This window comes from Ambystoma mexicanum, chromosome 3p (genome assembly GCF_040938575.1).
Source record: "Ambystoma mexicanum isolate Mex_15411 chromosome 3p, UKY_AmexF1_1, whole genome shotgun sequence".
Taxonomy (NCBI): domain Eukaryota; kingdom Metazoa; phylum Chordata; class Amphibia; order Caudata; family Ambystomatidae; genus Ambystoma; species Ambystoma mexicanum.
In genome coordinates this window covers 570484657-570509000 of record NC_090925.1, presented here as the reverse complement: position 1 = coordinate 570509000, position 24344 = coordinate 570484657, and positions in this window count along the sequence as shown.

The following is a 24344-nucleotide window of genomic DNA, read 5'->3' as shown; positions in this document are numbered from 1 at the left end:
CCACACATGAAGCACTTGTCTGCGTCCTCCTCATTCCTCTTGCAGATCTACCACCCCCTCATCTTCATGTCTGATGCCTCCATTCAATTGGAGCAGTGGTCTATCTTTTCAGACAGTGATCCTGTTTCCCTTTCCGTGGTGGCCATCTTTGGCTGATTTAGTTTTGTATTGGGAAAGCCGAGAAGGGGGCCAGTGAGTGGAGTTATGAGTGCTTTCATCCTTCTCATTTGCGTTGCAACATCATATAGAGGTCACACCAAGGTGCTACTAGACTTATAACCAGAAATATATAGCAATAATGCCAATTAAAGGTGTCAGGCACCACATTATGCTCCTGCTTCATTCAGGCATTCACTTGCCCTCTGGGGATGTATAGTACTGATGAGGTCAGAAGTTTGAGGATTCTGGTATAAAGTCCTGTGTAGAAACGTGTTAATATTAGTAGTTAATAACGAATTCAGTGACCACAGATACATTGAAGCAAACATTCAAATTACATTTCGCTCACCATAGTGTAACATAGTTAGCTGTCCCCAGATGGTGGAAATAGTGTAGGAACCCCAACTATATGTAATGTAATGGTTCATTTGTAATGCTCCTATACACGTGTGTCTCAAGGTCAACAAGGCAAGGGGATGGGGAAAGAATGCTACTAGGCCTTATACATTTGGATCATGCAAGTGCGGGTATTTACAGTGCGCTCGTTTTTTTTTTTTTTTTTAATAGCACGGATCCGGGATTCGAACCAGTGTTGGTGGCCTCGCTTCCTAGACCTGTGCGTTGCCACTGAGCTATCCTCCCTTCACTGTACTCTTGGTCCAGGTATTTCATTCATTTAGGTTCACTCTGCACGGTATACATGCATTCCTTCTATCCTAACTCACAAACTGAACGCATCGTTTCCAGGGAAAAGGAACATTAGTGAGCAAGCTGGTTGAAATGAGGGTGTCTCACAATACTATGGTGGTGACTTGCGATGCCCGTAAATCATGCGCCTGCTATATACGTAATGGGATCATTACTTATTTGGAATTTGTGAGCAATAGCTTGGGGCTGACGTGGTATGCGACTGTAAATCAATGGACAGTTATTGCCAGTTCCACCCAGAGTCATCTGTGCCCTAGGGCAGAGGTGCGAAAGGGCAAAGACTTGCAATACATCTCTGTGAGAGCCACATCAGGGGAGAACTAAAACCCTGGCAGGCATTCATTATCATCCCAGTTTAGCAGGAGACGCTACAGCATTGACGGGGACGTCCATTGAGCTGATTACTCCTCATGAGGGCTTTTTGCAAAAATACCAGGGTCCAATTTTCAAACCGTTTTTGGAGCAAGTGGTGGGTTGCGCTAGGGGGTCCCCCTTACCTGCACCAAAAATGTTGAGCTCCGTTCACACAGGGCTTCTGCAGCAGTGCACCTTCTCCCAACTCTCGTACACCATTACCGAGAGCAAGGCTGGAAGGGGCCATTTTCTGCGCATTTCAAAGATACAGCCAGATTCTCACACGGGATGCGCTTTGAAAAGAACAGGAAACAAAAGCATGCCCCCTGGAGCAGGCACAAAAGATTCCACAATGCTTCAGAGGGGCATTTACGGACCCCTCTATTTATTTATATCACCAGTGATACGAAGCCGTGTTCCCTGCTTGCAATTCCATCCCTCTACACTCCCTGTAAAGACATTGGGCCTCATTACGAGATTGGAGGTAAAAAGTTGTTGTTACCGGCATGCCGGCATGAAAGTGTCCGAGTAATCTTGATGCCGCAAACAGCGGCTGATTACGAGTCCTTGTGCACGCGCGTACTGCATGCCAGTGACGGATGTATTACTATGCTGGTAAGGACCCACAAACCCCCTCATAGCGGCATCAAGAAAAGCAGTGATACCTCCTCCTCCATCGACATCCCCTAAATAACAGAACCGCTAATACCATTAGCGTTATTACCGGGTCCGTCATTACCGGAACCGGAAGTAATGTCATCGCGCAGGAATGGGAAATGCTCCGGCGGCCATCTTCAAAAACATAATCCATTGCAATCCTCTGCAGACAGGACCTGTACAGGTAAAATCATAAACACACCTGGAAGAGGATGCCCAAAGCAACCAGAAAGCCGCAGCTCGCCTGCGCAAACCGAGATTTAGTGATCAGGAGCTAAATATATTAGCTGACACGCTAGTGGAGCAGGCCGACGTTATATTTTGTGCTGACCTGAGGCGTCCAGCACAGCTAAGGAAAAAACTGAAATGGGAGGATGTAGCGAGAAAGGTCAGTGCGGTTGGAACCACTGCACATACCTTTAAGGACTGTAAAAAACGGTGGGACGGCCTGCGTCTGCGAGTACGCAACATTCTGTCGGCCAATCGCAGCCAGGGGCTGGCAACAGGCAGTGGTGCACACTCCCCCATAAAGTTAACAAGGTGGGAAGAGACGTGCAGCTCCACAATCGATATGGAGGGCATCGAAGGAGTAGGCGGAGCGGAGTATGGAGTCCCATCATCGGCTGATGAAGATGAGTGACCCTTTGTGCACAACACAAGTCCCCACAAGCACCTGACATCCAAAGTACAATGTAGAACAACAAATGTGAATCTGATGAGAGCCACTACATGGCCCATCATACACACATTCACACATCCCTATCTAGATGCTGGCCCCACCACTGTAACATCAAATTACATGCTGCATGCTGCTCCTATACCTAATACACACCCGATACACAGACAACAGCACATGTCAAACAGCACGCAAGCCACTACACACCTGTACGCCACACAGCAGACACCATGCTAAACATGTCAACACCTGACGGATGCCAACACAACCCACCCACCAATCCTGCATGCACAGTATCTGCCACAACAACAAGCAGGCAACGATCCACATGGCACAAACTGCACAAACACCAATGCATGCATGATGTTGGGCATGATTCTGGTGCACATCCCAGGATACCAGCCACAACTTCCAGCGGTCGGGACGATGGCAGCAGGCCATCCACATCCAGGGGCTCAAGGATGGTCCAAGTGCCACACAAGGCACATACCAGTGCCCAACCAGCTGCACAGCCCCCAACACATGATCAGCAAACACCTGCCCCTGCACCCATGGAGCCAGACCTCTCACAGGACGAGCCCACATCTGGGGAAGCCGAACATGAGGGCTCACAGTCGGCAGCCAATAGTTCCGTTGGGGAGGCAGCTGCATGCGCACCACAAAGTGCCGATGAGGAAGAGGGCAATGAAGACTACACCCATGAGAGAAGTAACTTGTCGGGGGAAGTTGTATGAACGCCCAGCCCACAGGACACCCCACAGGCCACCCCTCAGCATGAACCTGAGGTTGAGGGCAGACATGCAGAGTGGGCTCCATCAGAGGACAGCCCTGTATTGGCCACATCAACACCAGCTAATGAACCATCCACCTCCACCGCAATACAGGACCTTGAGGGACATTTGTCAAAGATGGAGGGCCGGCAACAGGAAACACACGAGTCATTAAGCAATATGTTGCCGACAGAGAGGCAACGCGCCATGCAATGAGGGACAACACAGTGGCAATCATCAAGGCCGTTAACAGGAATTTCAGGCGGGTCCATGAGGGTTTTGCCACAGTACCCAGATCCTTACGAGAATAGCCAACACCATGGAGCTGCGCCGTCCAGTGGCATACGAGCCACAGCAATTAACTTTGTCGTCTGCCATGCCTGCCAGCTCCACGCAGACCAGCCCTGTGCGTAGGTCCCTGCACAGCATGTGGCGCACTGATATGCAACCCACTCCTCCAAAGAGGGGCCGCAGTAGCGGGGGAATCTAGCATGTGTCCACTGTCAGTGCATCTGGACACATGTTGTACACTTGATGTGTGGGTGTGTTGGGGGCGAGGGGGGAGGGTGTAGGGGGTGTGTGGGGTGTTGTGGGGGGATGGTGAGGGTGTAGGGGATGTGTGGGGGTTTTGGGAGGAAGGGGTAGGATGTAAGGGGTATGTGGGGGTCTTGGGGGGGAAGGAGGGCGGGGATAGAGTGTTCTTTCATGGTGTAATTACCATCTGCACAAAACACCTGTTGTGTAAAAAAATCACATGAATGGACATTGCTTCTTCAGCGTGTGTCAATCTATTGAATGACAGTGTACAGTGCAAATATATCCTCAAACCCAGTGCCCATAATCCCCTTGTCACTGTGCCCAGTGTCCCACATCCATGTCACCCTCTGCATACCAGTGCATTAGAAACTATGGTTTATCAATGATTGGCGCACAGCACGTCCCTCATGTGCATCGCAGCCTGGCCAATGTGCAACATCTTCTCCTGCCTCATCTTCATCTTTACCTTGTGGTGGCTGCTCCATGTCAGGTGGCAGAGGAACGTTTCGCCAGATGCACATGTTGTGCAGCATGGCACATACCATGATGATCTTGCCCACCTTCTCAGGTCCGTAAATGAGTGCCTTCAGCAGGCCAAAGGTCTGCTCTATGACCATACGAGTGCGTGTATGGGTATGATGGTAGTCCTCTTCATGCCTGTTCTGCGGATTCCTGACAGGGGTGAGGAGCCATGGCTTTGGGGAATAGCCAGCATCACCTGCGTGGGAGCACAACAAGGTATTTTTAAGTGTATTTCTTCTGTTCCATTTGTGCTCAACCTGTACATTGTTCATGCCCATATGCAGTATATCGTGGATGGCAGCTATTCACTTCACATCTGTCCTGTACACAACTTGGCACTCCATTGTGCTGGTTTTGGGTGACGTACATGACTTAGGGGGCCTTGGCTTTGGATTCACACACCACCCAGATGGGGTGACAAGGTCCATGATGTAGTCACATGTGAGGGTTGTGTTGCAGGGGAGGAGACCAAATGCATGTTGGGCAATGTTTGATGCATTAGGCAAATGCCCAACGTGAAACAGCTTGTTTAGTCTATCATGCTTATGGATAATTGTTGACGCCATGCATGTGTCCCTCGACGTCTTCACAACAGTCACATGGGCACAATATGATTGTTGGCAGGGCCCCCCAGTGTATGGATGTGTTCCTTGAATGTTGCAGGGTATCGACCTGCATGGTGGTACACATGTGCTGTGGGTGAATCCCCCACCATTCTCACCCATGTAGGTGTTGTTCAATACTTTTTGGCTCCAATTTGAGGCATCCTTGTCACATGTGTTTTCCCATTTTTATTCATCTGTACATGTTGCCGTAGTGTTATGCAGTGTAACTGCCGGTGAGGGGCAGTGACAGGGGATTTCCCTGAGGGGGATTCCATACTGGGCACTCTTGGAGACATGACCTGCGAGGTGCATCAATGCGGTAATGTGTATTCAGCTTTGTGACTGCATTGTGGTGCTGTGGGTACAGGCAGGTGATGTCCAGTGGACAGATACAGGGGTGTGCGCTGATTGTGAGTCTGACATTTCCACATTGGTGTGCGGACCAAATATGTCGGCCTCCATTTTCTTTGTCAAGCATCTTATTTGAATGAATATGGGCATGTTGTTTGGCAGCATGGACAGTGTGCAGACACACCATTGAGGTCACTCCCATGGCCCAGAGGGAAAGCAGGTTGCATATGCATGCCCCCCCCCCACGATACACTCCCATGGCCCAGAGGGCAGACTCACCCAGCAGCCAGGCACGTCATGCAGCATCTCTTTCCAAATAGCGGGGTAGCGAGGAGTTTTGCAGCACCATTGCATCATGCGTGAATCCTGGGAATCTGGCACAGCAATGTGTTATGATCTTGCTGGCATCACACACCATCTGCACATTGATGGAGTGGTATAGCTTCTGATTGTGGTACACCACCTCTGCGGCATGCAGGACTACCAACTCCACGTGCATGCAGTCAAGGGCACCAATGACATTGGGCATGCCTGCCAGTGCATGAAATGCAATTTTGGTGTCATTCACCTCCTGTTCTGTCTGTGGTAGAGATATGTGGGCCCTTGCGTGCTTTAGGAGTGCATCCAGCACTAGGTTTAGAACACTGGAGACACATGGTTGTGAGATGCCATGCAGCTGCCCCACTGTGTGCTGGTAGGTGCCTGTGGCCAGGAAGTGGAGCACGGACACCACCGCCAGCAGAGGGGGGATGGTGGTGCAGATGTTGATCAGGCTGACCAAGTCTTCATGTATTAGATCCACTATGGTGGTGATGGTGTCCCTGTCCAGGCGATACATGGTGTGGATCTGTGCTGGGGTTGAGTTGAATAGACTGGCCCTTATGCGAGGGATTAGTGGCTGTCTGAAGGGAACCACTGCCTGCATTGGTGGGATTTGCTATGTCGGTCTGACCCTCCTTCTCCTCCTGCGTCTCCTCTGTAATCCCTGCTGTACTGCCTGCTCAAGGAGTAGCAGTGCAGGCATGTCCTCCAGCCCCAGTATCGCTATTGCAAGTCGGATAATTTTGGTCTTGGAAAGGGTGTGGTGTGTGGGTGTGCTCTTTTTGTGCAGGGCCAGGCTCCATTGCCTCCACCTGTGTTGATTGTGTGCCCCTGTGGCAGTTGGGAACACAGCAGTTAGCTATTTGCGGGTGTTAGGCGGAAACCTGTGCAGTTCCCTCTGGGACCACTGCAAAAGATTTAGGACTACAGGTGTTTGGCAGTAAACCCACTTGGTAGCAGTCTGTACCACACAGATTCACTTGGTAGCTGTGGCTGAGCAGTCAGACTTCCCTCAAGAAGAGTTAAGCAGTATGTGGAGTATACAAGATAGGGCAATTCTTCACAGTAAGACAAGCAAACACGCAACAAGGCTTCAGTGTAAAGATATAAAGGTATTTATTTATAACGGCACATCTATAGAAAACACTTTGACACTATCACGGCAAACACTTCAATTACAATTACTCTACGAAGAGAACAGATCAATCCCCCTAACAATAGTTCGACAAGTCTAGGTTCTACCAGCATCACTTATTTGCAGACAGAGGTGTATGCCTCAACCTAGATGGCACTCTAATATTAGTTAGGACGGGAGAGAAAAATAAGTAGGTTACGAAATCAACACAGTTCAATACTTCACGGAAAAAAAATTGCAAGGCAAGAAAGCAAGAACCACAATAGATCATAAAGTTCAGAGGCCAGGCCGACTTGGAGAGAGGCAAGGCGATATGTCCCAAAAGTATCTTAGTGGAAATGCGTTCGAGTCTTTGAAGCAAATTGTTATTGGAAGATTGGACCAGTTCAGAACAACACGCTAGAGAAAGCTTGGAGGCGACCCCATGGAGAGGCGAGGATTAAGACACCTCACTCTATCCGGCAACAAGGGAAGGCAGGCGGACACAGTACCTTGATTGTGGAGAGACAGCTCCGGCGGGGGCAGTTGTTCCTGGTGGTGGATACACATCCGGTCTTTGCCAAGAGAAGAGGGGATCTCGTCGTCGAAGGAAAGTTGAAGATCGTTGCACCACCAGGGAAGAGACCAGCCGCGGAGTGCTCCATCACGAGGCACCACCTTTTGGTCGCGGTACAGGGGTAGTGGCTATCCGGTTGCCGAGGTGCTCTGCACGGGCAATTTGACCACTGCGTCCTGAGGCGAAGAAAAAGCAAAGGGGACTGGTTGTTCCCACCAGTCAGGGGAAGAGACTCTCCGGCAGGGAGATCTCCTCTGTCGTCGGGAAGTGGTGAGTCGGTTCAGCAGGGCTCCACCGGAGGTGTCGTCGTTGCAGGTCGGCTCAGCTTTACCCTCGTCGGATTCTTAGGTCCTGTGGCGACTTCTGAAGATCCAGTCCCAAATGCCCTGCTTTTATGCAGAAAACCCCCATTCATTCAGCCTAGCTGTCAATCAACACACGCTAAGTGGTGAGCGGGGAGGCTCACCACTTGGGCCAATCACACCAGAGTGCGACCGGAGTTGGCAAGGCAACCCGGTCCAGGGTGCCTAAACCCCCTACCACACCCCTGTGGTAACCCAGACAGAATGGCACCACTTTGGAGGGTCTCTGTACAGAGCCCGCCAAAAGTGGAACAAAGGGCTCGACCTTTGGTTTAGGAGTCACAGAGACGAACACAGACGCCATTTTAAAAACCGAGTTCTGGCAGAAAATACCATCCGATAGACTTATTTAAGATAAGTAGACCGGTGGTATGTTAGAGATTAACGAGAAACAGTATCAATCTCTAACAATGGGAAGAATCCCATAGGGTTATATTAGGGGTTGAATATAACAAGTAGTTTCCACTGCCACCAGCCAAAACTCGACGAGGGGGAACGGGACAGTGCCCCCTCGAACAACAGACCTAGGAGTAATCCAATTACCCCTACTAGTACGTCCACAATAGGATGGTTTGTACTAGTTCTGTTAGTAAATTTAGGTCTAGTAAAGCCAATGGTGACTTTACATGCCCGGGAGACAGTAGTCAGTCCCCGGGTATGGAGTCTATGAGGGAGGTCCGCTAGGACGCCCCAGTGTTACGGCACGGAGGGTGCGGTGTAACACACATAGCAAAGCATATGAGACCCTATGGAGTAAAGGACCCCATAGCCCATAGAACACATTGACATTCAAAGGAATTACACACATTCATGTCCAAGAGTGGGAGAAAAAGAGTCACACTCTTGGCAGGATGGAAAAAAACAAACTCCAGAAATCCAGCAAAGCTGCTGGGGGACTCACTAGGTTAGGAAATTCAGCCTAAACAGAGAATTCTCCCTAACAGCGGGAGATCAGCGATGCCGGTATTGCCGGCATCATGGTGGCCTTCTTACCAGCATCTGGATGCCGGGATGTGCATGTCCGTGCGACTCGTAATGTCCTCTTCCTTGCGGCATGCCGGTATTACTGGCACAGCGCGCACACGCTCGCGTGTACGCCAGTATGGTGGTGCACAGCCGCAGCGGGTCCCTATCGATGCCGGTAATACCGGCATCTAGGGTCGAGATACAAAGGCTCTGTAATGGATGCTGGTATTGCCTTACCGGTACCGTTATTACTGGAGCGCCAACCTTGTAATGAGGCCCATTGACAAATAAAACGAAGTTGTGGGACCTTATTATTTTTTTTATTTATTCTTCCTATGCTATTGCATAATGAAAAAATAGGCAAGCACCAACTTTTTAAAGTTGCGGCCAAGAAATGCAACAAAAAAGTGTTGGCATGTTGGTATTTTGAACGGATACAAACCAATCTAAAACTGTGCAGGTCCAGAGCAGATTTAGATGTCCCTGACGAATCAGTGGCATGGAACGGGAACTAAAAGCTGGCTGTATAGTAACTGTGTAATCAAGACGTTACTTTGTAAAAACAAAAGGCTAATACGTTTGGTTTCCTTTTATGCAAATTAAGTATGCCGAAAATGGCGCCATATTAACTGAAACTATCGACCGAGAAAATTCACCACTTTAGGACATTATTTTCTGGCAGTTGACTAATAAAACTGAGAACGAAATTACTGGACTCCTAAATGTGGTTAAAGTGATGCTGAAACCTGGTGGTTAAATAAGCACAACAATATTGTGTCCTTGTTTAAACTGCAATGCAAGAGTGTGATGTGATCCCTTCACTTCCAATTTTGTACTCCTCACTTGTTTCAGACTCGTCTGGCAACCACCGAGACAGCTTCCCATGTTCCATTCCTTTCCCATTCAAATCACCTCACAGGAAGTGAAGACAGGCCAAGTAAATAAATCATTTTAAGGCCTCAGAACGACTCGTAAGTTTTCATTACACAGTGTCTGGTGTTTGGCGTTTCTCTCCCATGTGACATATCCAGCCATGTACATCCGCCTTTGTTCCAGTTAAGTGGTCTGAAGCCCCCACCTGTGCGTCGCTTTGCCAAACATTCAGAAACGAGCGTGAATGCTCACGAATGCCATGACCCCTGATGCCGAAGCCAAAACCAAAGTTGTTTAAACTCAAATTGACAGAATCCATCATGAAAAACATTTAAGATGAAAGATGGTAAAATCGTTAAAGCAAGCATTATGTTTTAAAATAAAGTGGGTATATATTGTGTAGTCATTGATTAACGTTTTCTGTTCGATTATATTTCCAAATATTTAATTAGTGCTGTTTCTGTGGTGGAATAGTAGAGAAAGCGTATGCTAAAATAAATTGATTTTAGGCTCTGCTTGGTGTTCTACCAGCAAGGTGGTACCGTGAGGCACCATTTTGGGTGTAAACACATACAGGCCGATTCATGGAAATACAGTCAAAAGTATCGCACGCGGCTGGCGCAGAGTGTTCCCGTGCGAATGCCTGCGCCAGCCGCATGCGATAAAATCCATTTCAGCGCACATCGTATTCGTGGAATAATCCTCCAAAACAAGCCGTGGCGCAGAGTATCGCAGCGACCCTGCAGCAGCGCCAGTTACGCCCCCAAGAACGCCCTCGCGCAAGGAAAAGCCATCAAGATCGCAAAACCATCGCAAAGGGCTGCGCCAACCCTGTACCAGTGCGAGAAGTAACTCACGCGACCTGGGGGAGCGTGTGCGTGTACTTCAGGGGTGCGCGGGTGGTTTCACACGCGATTGGGCTGCGTGCGTGTAATTCAGGGGTGCGCGGGAAGATCCACACGCGATTGGCCTGGGCTCGTGTATTCCAGGGGTGCGCGGGAAGATCCACACGCGATTGTGCTGCGTGCGTGTATTCCAGGGGTGCGCGGGAAGTTCCACACGCGATTGGCCTGGGCGCGTGTATTCCAGGGGCTCGCGGGTGGTTTCACACGCGATTGGGCTGCGTGCGTGTATTCCAGGGGTGCGCGTGAAGATCCACACGCGATTGTGCTGCGTGCGTGTATTCCAGGGGTGTGCGGGAAGTTCCACACGCGATTGGCCTGGGCGCGTGTATTCCAGGGGCTCGCGGGTGGTATCACACGCGAATGGGCTGCGTGCGTGTATTTCAGGGGTGCGCGGGAAGATCCACACGCGATTGGGCTGCGTGCATGTATTCCAGGGGTGCGCGGGAAGTCCCACACGCGATTGGCCTGGGCGCGTGGATTCCAGGGGCTCGCGGGTGGTTTCACACGCGATTGGGCTACGTGCGTGTATTTCAGGAGTGCGCGGGAAGATCCACACGCGATTGAGCTGCGTGCGTGAATTACAGGGGTTCGCGGGAAGATCCACACGCGATTTGGCTGCGTGCGTGTATTCCAGGGGTGCGCGGGAAGATCCACACGCGATTGTGCTGCGTGCGTGTATTCCAGGGGTGCGTGGGAAGTTCCACACGCGATTGGCCTGGGCGCGTGTATTCCAGGGGCTCGCGGGTGGTTTCACACGCGATTGGGCTGCGTGCGTGTATTCCAGGGGTGCGTGTGAAGATCCACACGCGATTGGCCTGGGCGCGTGTATTCCAGGGGCTCGCGGGTGGTTTCACACGCGATTGGGCTGCGTGCGTGTATTCCAGGGGTGCACATGAAGATCCACACGCGATTGGCCTGGGCGCGTGTATTCCAGGGGCTCGCAGGTGGTTTCACACGCGATTGGGCTGCGTGCGTGTATTCCAGGGGTGCGCGTGAAGATCCACACGCAATTGGCCTGGGCGCGTGTATTCAAGGGGCTCGCGGGTGGTTTCACACGCGATTGGGCTGCGTGCGTGTATTCCAGGGGTGCGCGTGAAGATCCACACGCGATTGGCCTGCGTGCGTGTATTCCAGGGGTGCGCGGGAAGATCCACACGCGATTGTGCTGCGTGCGTGTATTCCAGGGGTGCGCGGGAAGTTCCACACGCGATTGGCCTGGGCGCGTGTATTCCAGGGGCTCGCGGGTGGTTTCACACGCGATTGGGCTGCGTGCGTGTATTCCAGGGGTGCGCGTGAAGATCCACACGCGATTGGCCTGGGCGCGTGTATTCCAGGGGCTCGCGGGTGGTTTCACACGCGATTGGGCTGCGTGCGTGTATTCCAGGGGTGCACGTGAAGATCCACACGCGATTGGCCTGGGCGCGTGTATTCCAGGGGCTCGCAGGTGGTTTCACACGCGATTGGGCTGCGTGCGTGTATTCCAGGGGTGCGCGTGAAGATCCACACGCAATTGGCCTGGGCGCGTGTATTCAAGGGGCTCGCGGGTGGTTTCACACGCGATTGGGCTGCGTGCGTGTATTCCAGGGGTGCGCGTGAAGATCCACACGCGATTGGCCTGGGCGCGTGTATTTCAGGGGTGCGCGGGAAGATCCACACGCGATTTGGCTGCGTGCGTGTATTTCAGGGGTGCAGGGGAGTCCTACATGTGATTTGCCAGTGTGGGTCCTCCCAGGTGTTCCCTGTACACCCTCCACGGCCCCTGCAGGCAGCCCACACCACAGGGGACTACCCTGCATCCCTGGTCATGTCCCGCAGGCAGCCCACCCAACATGGGCATGCCCCCCAGCAAAGGCACATGTCTCCTTGCACAAATAATCACCAACTCATGTTCCCCACCACCCCCACCCCCCAGCAGTGCAGGGGCACCCACCACCAAGCCCCCACCCATGTCCAACTCATGTTCCCCACCACCCCCACCCCCCAGCACTGTGGGGAACCTGCCAGCAGGCCCCCACCCATGTCCAACTCATGTTCCCCACCACCCCCACCCCCCAGCACTGTGGGGCACCTGCCAGCAGGCCCCCACCCATGTCCAACTCATGTTCCCCACCACCCCCACCCCCCAGCACTGTGGGGCACCTGCCAGCAGGCCCCCACCCATGTCCAACTCATGTTCTCCACCACCCCCACCCCCCAGCACTGTGGGGCACCTGCCAGCAGGCCCCCACCCATGTCCAACTCATGTTCCCCACCACCCCCACCCCCCAGCACTGTGGGGCACCTGCCAGCAGGCCCCCACCCATGTCCAACTCATGTTCCCCACCACCCCCACCCCCCAGCACTGTGGGGCACCTGCCAGCAGGCCCCCACCCATGTCCAACTCATGTTCCCCACCACCCCCACCCCCCAGCACTGTGGGGCACCTGCCAGCAGGCCACCACCCATGTCCAATCCATGCCCCCCTGCACCTGGGTCCCAACAATCCCCAATCATGTCCGTAGTGCCCATCCTCCCCTGCCAAAAGGGCCAACCAACTATCACACCCACCCACATATCAAAGGCAATTACATGTTACACCCCCATTTCAAATAATGCAAATGAACAAATGTCTGTCACACACAATGGCTGCAAGTGAATGGCAAAACACCCAACATGACATGCCTGAAAGCAATGAGATGATACGACACATTGAAGAATTAAATTAATATGTATTGAACAGCAAGTAGAATGTAAATGAAATAAGAAAAAACACAAAGCAAATCAAACAAAACAAGATGAATGTCCAAGAAAATAATCTGAAAAAAAAAAAAAATGAAGAACCATGAAGAAGATCATCCCGGGTCCATGAGCCCAACCAAATTAAACCTAACTATGCCTACTAACTAAAAACTGAACTATATACAAAAAAGTGGTGCATTGTCCAATCACAACCAAAAAAAAATAAAAAAAATAAAGGAAACCTAACCCTAACTATACAACTATATACAAAGGCAGCGGGCTATTCGGACGGCTCACTGGTTGTTGTCATGGGCTAGGGCATCATCGAACTCCTGGTCAATGGCTTGGAGGCGGGCATGTTCCCTGGCCCCGAGGTCCCGCAGGGATAACGCAGTGTCAAGCTCAAACTCCCTGCGAAGACCCTCGAGGCACTCAGCCCGCCTCAGCGCCCTCCGCATGGAGTCCTCCGCCCTGACCATCGTGAGCCGTTCCTCCTCTGCCCGCTGCCGCTCCGCACCTATCCGCTGGCACAACCGCTCCCACACGGAAGACACTCCCATTCCAGGGTTCTCCTGCCCTCCGGCCGATGCCTGCACCCCTGATGTTAATGGCCCCGAGCCATGATGCCTCCCACGTTGAGCCTGCTGCTGCCTCCGACGCAACTGCCTGTGCCAGCACGACGGCATCCAGGCTGATGGAAACCACCGACGCCGTCGTGCACGTGCCCTGCCCGATGATGCCGTCACATCCTCCATCTGCTGGGGTCCAGTTGCTGTGGTGTCCACCCCTGCTGGACCTCTGACTCCCGACTGTGGCAGGGATGGGATCCCCACCGAGCTGGCTGCATTGGTCAGGGCAGGTCCACAGGGGGCCCTGGTGGCATCTGGGCTGGAAGACGGCAAGGAAAACGACTGGCGTATAGTCTCCACAGAGGAGGAGAGGGCCGCCAGATTGGCCGACACATGCAGGAAACCCCCGAACATGGCCGATCCCAATTGGGCCACGTCAGCACGGTGCTCTTTGTGATGACGTGCGTGCTCCTCGTGGGAAGCACGCACGGCATCACGAATCACAGCCCTGCGCATCGCGACCCCAATCAGGACCTTCTCCACATGCCCAGGGGTCCCCTTGTCCGCAGGTGGAGGGGAGTCAGATGACATGGACATCCCCTCTACCTGCGGACGGGCCTGGGACGGGGCATCCCTGCTGGTGCAAGGTGGTGCACCCACAGGTTCAGGGACAGCGACACGCACAGGCCCCTCCACGGTGACCTGTGCTGCCTCCTGCCCCTGCCCCTGGACTGCACCACTTGCACCAGCAGGGATGCCCCCACCAGGCCCCATGTGCGCCTCAGTGGCGGCCTCCTCCTCCTCTTTGGAAACCACCAACCTGGATGGCTCCTCACCGTCTACCGCCGTGGCAGGCCCCTGTGGGGGCTCACCCACCCCTTCCGCTGCAGCCGTGGGGGCATCCCCGCCGCCTTGCTCCACAGCGCCGTCTACGCCCTCTCCTTCACTAGCCGCTGTGTAGAGGGAGACATAGAACACAAGCATCAGGGTACTGTACTATGGTCCCCTAGACAGGAAGCAATAGCAGATGAGTGCCACTGTCAAAGTACACTTCCATCATGTCACACCACAACACATGTGTCAGTCCAGGCAATACACACACAGTGACAGTCATGGTGCGTACCATGGACATTTAAATACATGTCCAATGGACTCTCAAATCATACAATGTAATGGGACTCACATGCATCATGGGTCATGCCTATCACATGCACACACTTCACCTCAGTCACATCCATCTGGCCCCTTACACCCCAATCACAGTGCATACAAGGATGACTAGGCTGCATCAGTGAATCTGTACATTGTCACAGACATGTGTCATGCATCCATGGCACTCACAAGTCACAGACACGCAGGTCAGGCACACAGACATGGATACCACATATGTATCTGGCATCAGCACCCATCCCTCGCCCCCACCCATGTCCAGGAACAGAGACTGCCATGCTCTCATGTGTGCAATCTGCACAGGGCTCCCCATGTCGCATTCAAACACATGCAACAACCATGCGGTTCACACATTACAGGTCGCACATGCATTCCCATGATGTCCCTGCACACATACATGCGTACATGGCCTATGTCACACATGCAGGCAAGTATCAGACAACCAGCACACTGCAACATGCCCTGTCTCACACAGCAATGCTTGGCCACTTACCGCTCAACTCCAGACGGGTCTCCCTCTCAAGGACCTGGGCGTGGAGCGCTGGGTGTACGCGTTCCAGGACCCTCAACTGGATGGAACTCATGCGGCCCCGGCTCCCCTCCACGAGGCGCCGGGCCTTCATGAGGGTCCTGGACCTCAAGTCCTCCCAGCGCTTCTTGACCTTCTGGATGGTGCGGGTTGCCACCCCCTCCGCGTTGATGGCAATCACACAGTCGGCCCAGATCCTCTCCCGTCCTTCCCTGTTGGCGCGGGACGATCCGAAGAGGGCATCATACTGCCCCAGGACTTGCTCCACCAGGACACCAACTTTGGTGGCAGTGAAGCTGGTGCCCCTCTGCCCCTCTGGCCGGGGGTTGCCACTGGTGTCAGATGTAGATGTGCCCGACATGGCAACCCCAGGGGCAGGAGTGGGTGGGCAACTGGGTCCTGGGGCTGGGCTGTGGAGCGATGTTATTCGAGTCGGGAGTCTTCTGTACCAGCAGGGGTGGACACAGCAACTGGACCCCTGCAGATGGCTGATGTGCAGGCACCAAATGGCAGGGCACGGTGGCAGCAGGCAGGCAGGCAGGCAGGCAGCAGCAGATGGCACGTGGGAGGCTGCTCGGGGCAATGGGGGCAGTGATTCAGCCTTCTGGGCAGGAGCGTGGTCTTCCGTGTGTTTTCGCGTGGCCAGCTTGATACGGAGTGATTTGGCACGTGAAAATCCTGCACGTCAGCGTGAAATTCGAGGAAAGGGCCCTAGCGCGTAAGCGCGTCAGCACGCGTACGCGATTTCATTGGACCAAAGGCCCTTACAGCGTAAGCGCGTCTGTGCAGTTTCGCGCACGGGCGTTGCCCTGGCAGGGCTTCTCTGTACGTGCTTTTCGTGCGGTGCGTGTGTTTTCCATCCGTTGGGGTTCACTCGCTATTACTTCGCAGCGGGTGTTGGCTACGCGTTCTTCTACATGCAAGGCAGACGGTGAGTGGTACCCCGCTCCCCCAGGCCCCATCGCGTGTGAAACCACCCGCAGGCCCCTGAAATACACGCACCCCGCTCCCCCAGGCCCCATTGCGTGTGAATCCACCCGCAGGCCCCTGAATTACACGCACCCCGCTCCCCCAGGCCCCATCGCGTGTGAAACCACCCGCAGGCCCCTGAAATACACGCACCCCGCTCCCCCAGGCCCCATCGCGTGTGAATCCACCCGCAGGCCCCTGAATTACACGCACCCCGCTCCCACAGGCCCCATCGCGTGTGAAACCACCCGCAGGCCCCTGAAATACACGCACCCCGCTCCCCCAGGCCCCATCGCGTGTGAATCCACCCGCAGGCCCCTGAATTACACGCACCCCGCTCCCCCAGGCCCCATCGCGTGTGAAACCACCCGCAGGCCCCTGAAATACACGAACCCCGCTCCCCCAGGCCCCATCGCGTGTGAAACCACCCGCAGGCCCCTGAAATACACGCACCCCGCTCCCCCAGGCCCCATCGCGTGTGAAACCACCCGCAGGCCCCTGAAATACACGCACCCCGCTCCCCCAGGCCCCATCGCGTGTGAATCCACCCGCAGGCCCCTGAATTACACGCACCCCGCTCCCCCAGGCCCCATCGCGTGTGAAACCACCCGCAGGCCCCTGAAATACACGCACCCCGCTCCCCCAGGCCCCATCGCGTGTGAATCCACCCGCAGGCCCCTGAATTACACGCACCCCGCTCCCACAGGCCCCATCGCGTGTGAAACCACCCGCAGGCCCCTGAAATACACGCACCCCGCTCCCCCAGGCCCCATCGCGTGTGAATCCACCCGCAAGCCCCTGAATTACACGCACCCCGCTCCCCCAGGCCCCATCGCGTGTGAAACCACCCGCAGGCCCCTGAAATACACGAACCCCGCTCCCCCAGGCCCCATCGCGTGTGAAACCACCCGCAGGCCCCTGAAATACACGCACCCCGCTCCCCCAGGCCCCATCGCGTGTGAAACCACCCGCAGGCCCCTGAAATACACGCACCCCGCTCCCCCAGGCCCCATCGCGTGTGAATCCACCCGCAGGCCCCTGAATTACACGCACCCCGCTCCCCCAGGCCCCATCGCGTGTGAAACCACCCGCAGGCCCCTGAAATACACGCACCCCGCTCCCCCAGGCCCCATCGCGTGTGAATCCACCCGCAGGCCCCTGAATCACACGCACCCCGCTCCCCCAGGCCCCATCGCGTGTGATTCTTCTCGCGCACCCCTGATATACACGCACCCAGCCAAAACGCTTGTGAAACTTCTCGCGCACCCCTGATATACACGCACCCAGCCAGAACGCGTGTGAAACTTCTCGCGCACCCCTGATATACACGCACCCAGCCAAAACGCGTGTGAAACTTCTCGCGCACCCCTGATATACACGCACCCAGCCAAGACACGTGTGTAACTTCTCGCGCACCCCTGATATACACGCACCCAGCCAAAACGCGTGTGAAACTTCTTGCGCACCCCTGATATACACGCACCCAGCCAAAACGCGTGTGTGACTTCGCGCGCACCCCTGAAATGCACGCACACGCTCCCCCAGGCACAACCGCAAAGCTGTGTATACGGTAAGCGCACATTTTGGCGCACATGTATTGGGACGCTACCGCCTGCTTTCTGTGGCGTACGGGTATGGGCCTGTGCGCGTCTTTGGCCGTGCGCTGTTTTACCCGATTCGATTCCATGAATGCCTGTTGTAGGCGAGCGTCTGGGCGTTCCGCGCACTTGCCTCCTGGACCTCCCCTGTGACGCCCACATTTTCACGAGTTGTTCCCCATTCTGCGTGTGACGCCCCGTGTTACGCCTACTTTTATTCTGTGCGCCGCGCTATGTGCGAATTCACTGTGGCTTTATCGCATGGCGTTCGTTGACCTGTGCGCCAGCGTGCGCCGCGCACTTTCTCAGCGCACATCCCACATTTCGCGCGTGCCCGTGCTTTCATGAATGGATGTGCGCTGTTTTCTGTGCGATTTTCTGCGATTTTTTCTGTGCCTCTGCGAATCGCACGTTTTCGCACGCGTGCGCCGGTTTTTCCGCGCACATTATTTCCATGAATCGGCCTGATACATTCTGGCTCAATTGTCAACAGTGGCTGCTGGTGATTGTTTTACTTGGGGCAGGGTGTAAACATTTTCTATGAATATGCAGGAGCGACCAGACACAGGGGCGGTGGGCCGGACCCAAACAAGAGGATATCGGGTGCGCGGGTCTTTACCAGCATGAACACATATTTCAAATAATGGGTGAAAATGGTGCATTTTACAGCACACTGTTCGAAAAAAAGGGTAAAAAGATACACAGTTTACAGTTTACAGTTTACAATCACTTTGCAGGGCAACACACTAAAAATACAAGAAGCCAAGTCATCAATGGGGCGCATGAGCATTTTACAATGCTTTTTCGGTATGCCTTTGCCAACAATATATGTCCGTACAAAAATATATTCATACTAATATTCCTATTTAATAACATATATGTGTTTTCTTTGGCCTTAATGATATTATAAGTAAACATGTCCATGCTGGCTCTCTCAATATATCCCAGAATTACCACTTAAGTACATACTCCCGTTGGCTTTGCCTACAATGCCAAAAAGATATGCCACGCCACTGAAGAAAATCATGTTCCTACTGGCTGCCCCAATGCAAGCTGGTATGGCCACGTAGGAACACTCATTTTGGCTTTGCCCATTATACCAGCAACATAAAATGCCATGCCACTGTAACCGAATATTCTCATTCTGACTGCACTACAATAGGCCATTATAACCAGATAAGAGCACTTAGCATGTTGGCTTTATTACTAATGTCAGTAAAGCATGCAATGCCAAAGAAGGGAAACAGCAATGTAGGCCAGAATGGCCATATAAGAACACTTATCATGTTGGCCTTGCTAATAATGGTAGTAAATGAAAAGCCACAGAAATAAAACTGGCCAATGTAGGCCAGAATGGCCATATAAGAACACTTATCATGTTGGCTTTGCTAATAATGCCAGTAAATGAAAAGCCACAGAAATAAAACTGGCCAATGTAGGCCAGTATGGCCACACCAGAATACATTGTGTTGGCTTCACCATGTTCACAGAAAAACGTGCAATGCCATTGTGAGAGAACACATCCAAAGTGGCAGCACTACACTTGTAGGCCAGTATAGCTACACCAGGCCCAGACCAGAATCTGTTATCTTTGCCATAATGCAAGAAAAACTAAGCATGTAAAACCACTGTAAGAAAACATGTCCATATTGCATCAATAGGTCCCCGGGACTCCTGCCTCCGGCACTACAGTTCTCGTCTCCCTACCCCTCCCTGGACTCCACCCACACACATTTCACATCCAATCCCACCCCATTCTCCCCACAATTGTTGCCTTCATTCTCTGACTACCCCTACAGCCTGCCCACACACACATACCCACATAGACATGCACGTGACACTGTAACTATAAGTATACACAGACAGAGAACTCCTCGCATGCATGCATGAACACACGTACATATATACTATACTTACCTGTCACATGGTGAGCCTGAGTCGGATGACCCACCCCTCAGTCAGTGTGCATGAGGTTGCAAGTTATCAGCAAAAAGATGAGAGGGCAGTGGGGTCAGACGTACTATGTCCCATCCTCCTTTCAAAAAAGTCGTTTGCACCTTTTACATGCTCTTAGGTGGTCTGGTGCTTGATGTTGCTCCTAAGAGGCAGAAAGAGCCATCAAATGTGTTTGCAACACCAGGCAGGTGGATCATGCTAACATAAGTAAAGGGCACCCTTCCAGGCCAGGTTACCATCCATCTCTGATATAGAATACGGGAAGCATCATGTTGGCACTTCAAGATGGCCACCACAAATTATCAGACATAATCTGATGGCATGTGGATACTAGTGTGAGCGACATGCCAGTGCCTGCAAAAGTGAATAAGTTAACAATAACAAATTGACATTTTCTATTAAACATTTGGATGTTCATATCCTGTCAGGCAAAGACAATAAACATGCCCCAATTAACAGAACTTGAAAAAAGGGGAAGATAACAAGTTAAGGAACAATGTGGAAAAGCAGATATGCTGCAAACTCACTAAGAATAGGTTACGCATCCAATATTGAATGTGGCCAAAGTATAAAGTATGCACTAAGGAGTTGGTCCAGACGGGCCTTAGATGAATGCAGGATGATACGAAGAGACACGTTACAAGCTAGGTAGTTCTAATGCTGCCAAACTGAATTATTGTTACCACGTGCAGTAATAGAAATGTAATGCCAAACTTTGAGGTGTGGTTATTCCCCATTATCGAGTCCTGTGCATAGGTGACATTACTGCATCTGTCTAGTGCATTAGCTCTGCTTTTCGTGAACATATTACATCCAAGTTAAAGAAGTGTGTTTTTCATTTTTTTGGTTACAAAACCCATAAACGTGCAGAGTGATAAACAGGTGGTTTTCTGAAATAACGAGGGGTTTATCGTGACCAGACAAAAGGATCTACTTTTAAGATTTTAAGTCTGATGCAGGGGAGGGAAGAGGGGGTGAATACGCTTTTCAATGGTAAGTGGACAAGTTAGATGTAATTAAATTGAGTGATTGAGTGAATGGAAAAGTGTGCTAAGTGAGCAAGTGAGAGCAAAGATGGAGAGGGGATGCGAAGTGTGCCTGGAAATGTTTTAAACGTAGCCCCATACTATGTATTTATTTATTTAGATACAGGGAGGAACAAAAATGTATTTATCACAAAAGAACCTTTAATAGATAAGAAATCAGATTTAACGTGAAGCAGTGAGCGTCTTACAATGGGGTGAGTTTGAGTGACATTCTGATGAGGATGAAGAGGGGAGTAAATGGAACAGTCACCAGGACAATACATGGGTGCACATACGTCGATTAGGAACAACCAACATTAGACATTTTTAAGTGCAGTTAGGCGGTATGGATTTGACCATGATTGATGAAGTACTAAAGTGAAGGTAGAGAAAGTGAGGGACAGAGGGAGGGTAGACATGAAGGCAACATGTTAGCAAGAAGTCAGATAAGAGGTTGTTTAAAATGGTAACCAGTAGGTGAAGAGGTAGGTTTTAGTTGGGTTTTGGACAAGTCAGTGTGGACAGTTTCTCAGATGTCGGGTGAAGAGAATTCCATACAAGGGGAGCAAGAAGCGAAATGAAGCACAGAGAGGACGAGGTGCCACAAGAGTGTTGGAGAACGCAGAGTGGAGATTACGAGAAGGCTTGTAGATTTGGATAAACAAGGATAGATATGATGGTCCCTTTCTGTGTATGGATTGCAGAACTAGGAGAAGAAATGTGAATCTGTAAATCTGTCCCTGTTTTGCATCGTCAGCCAGCCAGCCTGGTGACGGTACGAGGAAGAAGATGTAACGAGAGGGAGTTCAATGAGAGTCCTGGTAGTGAAGTTAATGATCTTGTCGAGAGTACAGAAAGCATAGTTGGGGAGACCAAAGAGGATGCTGGCACAGTAGTCCAGTTTAGAGAAGGCAAGAGTGATTAGGTGATGCTTGGTAGTGTTAAAAGGAAGGAGGTGCCCGATTTTCGTTATATTTACAAGGTTGAGGCGAGCTGTTGTTGCAGTTTTCGAGATGAAAGTGTAGCACATGTGAGAATGTTCATAGATGATGCTGAGATTTCTAGCTGAAGAAGAGTTGGGGGGACTGTCAGGTGGGAACTGAATGAGCAGGGGAAGAGATGAGAGAGAGTATTTGGCAGGGCAGAAGAGCACCTCTATTTTGGTAAAGTTAAACATCAGAGAGTGCAAAGCAATCCAATATTTAATGGCAAAGAGACAGTTGGAAACTTTGACTGAGAGATCAGAGGCGAGTTCAGGAAAAGAGAAGATGATTTGGGTGTCATCCACGAAGAGTTGCTACGAGAACCCAAAGGAGGAGATTAGTGCCCCAAGAACAGAGGTGTAGAGTGTAAAGAGGAGAGGACCAAATAAAGAGCCTTGTGGAACACCAACAGTTAGAGGAGTGAGTTGCGAGGTTCTGTTGTTCTGGGAGACAGAGAATTGGCAAGGTGCCACGTGGGATTCAATCAAAGCAAGGGCTCTGTCAAAAATCTCAAGAAGAGAGAGAGAGAGTATTGAGGAGATAGAGAAGACAAGAGTTGTTAAGAGCTGTGTGGTGGTGTCGAAAGGAAGGAGATGTCTGATTTTCTTAATATTTAGAAGGTTGAGGAGAGCTACACTTGCAGTTTTGGAGATCAAAGTTTAGAAGGCGTGAGACCGGTCATAGATGATGCAAAGGTTTGTGGCTGAAGAAGAGTAGGGGAGAGTGTCAAGATGAACTGGATAGGCAGGGGAAGAGATAAGTACATGGCAGGGAAGACAAACAGCTATGTTTCGGGAAATTTGAACATCAGAGCGTGGGAAGCCATTCAATTTTTAACGGCAGAGAGACAATTGAAAATTTTGATAGAGAGATCAGAGGAGAGTTCAGGAAAAGAGAAGAATATGTGGGTGTCCCCCACAAAGAGTTGGAATGAGAACCCAAATGAGGAGCTTAGTGCCCCAAGTGCAGAGGTGTAGAGTGTAAAGAGAAGGTAACTGTGAGTTGAGCGGTGTTGTTGCTCCAGGAGGCAATGAATTGACAAGGTGCCAGGTAGGGCTTAATCCAGGCAAGAGCTTGATCATGAATCTCAAGAAAAGAGAGTGCATTGAGGAGGTCAGAGTGATCGATAGTGTCAAAGACAACAGACAGGTGAATGAGAATTAGGCTAGAGGAAAGGTTGGAGTTATTAGCACAGATGATGAAGTTGGAGACATTCATGAGAGCAGTTGCTGTGGAGTGATAGGAGTGGAAACCTGCTTTTAGGGGGTTTTGAAGGTTGCAGATGTCTAATAAAATGTATAACATGTTTAAAAACAAGTCTTTCGAACACTTTATATTAGTGTAGAAGGAGAGAGACAGAGGGCAAAAATTAGCTTGTAGGTTTGGCTCAGCCCCTTGCTTTATTATGAGAGGGATGATGGTGGCTATTTTGAAAATAGAGGGACAGCAAGCATAGTTGAACGACAGGTTGAAAGAGTTCAGCGAGGTGAGAGGCCACTAAATGGGCAATGGCTTTGAGTAGCTGAGGAGCAAGAGGGTCTGCTGGGGCACACGTGGGGTTAGTTAGCTTTCATCATAAAATATCGGACTTCTTCAGAATGAGTGTGCTTAAAGAGGGTGATAGAGGAAGAGGATGATGGTAGAGTAGGAAGAGGGTAGAATGTTGAGGAGGGAGTGTGTAGAAGGTCAGGAGAGAGTCTCCAATTCTGGAAATGTTTGCAGTGAAGTTTTAATTTAGGTCATTAGCTGTGAGAGTAGAGTTGACCGTCATAGGTTTAGGAGCAGTGAAGAGTGAGTTTAGGGTGCCCTCAGCCAGCAAAGAGGGTTAGGGTGAGAGTCAATGAGGATGAAAGAGATATCAGATTTTGCTCTATCAAGAGAGAACTTCAGAGGGTTCATGACAGAGTGGTATGGTTGCAGGTCCTCATGAGAGTGGGTACGACTCCATTTGGCAAGAGGAGTCCATTCATGTCAGTGCAGAGAGAGAGTATGAATGGAGTGACCCATGGGTAAGGACTCTGAGTCTTAGGGGTGAAAGTTAGCAGTGGGAAGTGAGAGGAGAAGGAATCATATAGTAGGGATTGAACTCTGGAGAAGGCAGTGCTAGTGGAAGAGGCATCAGGTGTGAAGGAGGAGAGTGACAACTGAAGGTCAGAAAGAATGGGCGGAATGAATGAAGGTTTATATTTTCTTTTAGTAATAGGTGACACAAGTGGTGTGGAGAGGTCAGTGGGTGGAAAGGAGAGGGTGATGGAAACAATGCAGTGATCAGGTAGGGAAGATAGCAGTATTAGTGGCTTGGAGAGAGGTGGAGATGAATAAGAGCCCCAAAGGGTTACCCCCAGTGTGGCTTGGAATGTTATGGATAGA